Source organism: Alligator sinensis, unplaced genomic scaffold (assembly GCF_000455745.1).
Source record: "Alligator sinensis unplaced genomic scaffold, ASM45574v1 scaffold638_1, whole genome shotgun sequence".
Lineage (NCBI taxonomy): Eukaryota > Metazoa > Chordata > Crocodylia > Alligatoridae > Alligator > Alligator sinensis.
In genome coordinates, this window is record NW_005843531.1 from 1 (window position 1) to 1,632 (window position 1,632).

A 1,632-nucleotide genomic window follows, 5' to 3' on the forward strand; every position below is an offset into this window, starting at 1 on the left:
CACTAACCGCCCTGGTCCCGCCCCGCCCCGGGCTGCTCCCCTTCACGCATGCCCACTGAGTCCTCTGCCTGCGGGGGGGGAGAACACCCCCCCCCCCCCCCCGCCCGCCCCCCGCTGCCAGTAGGATGCCCACCAAAGGATTTGGAAACATCTGAAGCCCGCTGCATGCGGGGCGGGAGAAAGGCGCGGAAGCTGTAGCCCCCGCGCCAAGGTCGGGTTAGGCCTCAGCCTGAGGCGGCTGGGCCGGTGAGCCTTGCGGAGCTGCGGGCTCCCACCGGTTGGGGCAGCGTCGTGGTCAGTCAGCCCCGGTCCTATGTTAAGATGCTTTTTTGCACAGACACGTGCACTGTACATGTGTGTATACCGCCCCAAACCACCACCGCTCTGGGGGTGGGGGGGGGGGGTGAGGACAACTGGGGGGGGGGGGGGGGGCGGGAAGGAACTTGCCCCGCTGTCCCCTCCGCCAACACCCTGTGCTGTGCCGCCTCCACCGAGCAGGGCAGGGGAGGGGAGGCCTCGTCCTCCGCTCCGTCCCCGCCCTGTCATAGTAGCACTCTGCTGTCCCATCGCCACCCGGCACTGCCACCACCCCGCAGCATTGCTGCCTCCAAGCTGGAGGGTTCAAGAGTCCCTCCTCCCCCATCAATGCCCATGACCACCCCACACTGTTGCAAGGAATATTAAATTTGGTCACGTCAAGTTGACCGAACTCCCAGAAGCCTTTTCGAGATGATTCAGAATTGGCAATGATTATGGCCTGAAGCTAACCCCAGTAAAATGCTGACTGCACATTTAGTTCAGAACAATAGGACTATATGGCGGTGACCTTTGGGACTGATTCAATGTAAGAACAGGAAACATAACAGGAAAATATACCGAGTGGGTAAGGATATGCGATTGTCCAACTTAGAATCTATCAGTTAAAATATTATAGTCAGCTTAGCTAGCATTGATGATGATGCTGGTGACGTCACTAAAGGGTTAAGTAGCCTAAGCAACTGAAGTCAGTGTTCGCTGTTCTCTGTCTGGATTTCGGAGGGAGAGGTCCGCGGGGATTTCTGAAAGATCAAGTCTTTGGGTGGGGGCGGCCCAACCCAGCAAGTTTTCCCAGGACGGCCGGCTGTGGGAACTAACTCCTGCATAACAGCTGTAGACAGATGGTGAAGCGGTGAAGAGTCACGTTAGCACGCTCAGTCTTTGATAACTGTCTGCTTATATTCTGGCAGTCCCAGTAAAGTTGACTACTGGTATTCTGGCAGTCCCAGCTGATGAATTGCTTTGTGCTTAGTCGAGGTTTTGTAGTCTGTAAAGCTGACTGTCTCAGACGAGTGCCGGTGGTTGATCACAGAGATCTCCTCGCCCTGGAGAAGTACGGCTTCGATGAGTTTCAGCCCAAGAACCGCGACCAGCTGTCTGTCTCTTCAAGCACTCTGATTGGTTGGTTCAGTAAGCATTGTGTTTGGCTGCTAAGACAACCAATCAGAGTGTTCCAAGAGCAAATAGTTGGACTAACTTCTTATACATATACTAGCCAATTGCCCCTCAGGAATGGTGGGGGTGGGGCACAGGCAGGGACAGGGACCTGCGTCCCTTTTACCCCTGCCTCCACCTGGGGCCGGGCTGCTCCCTGCC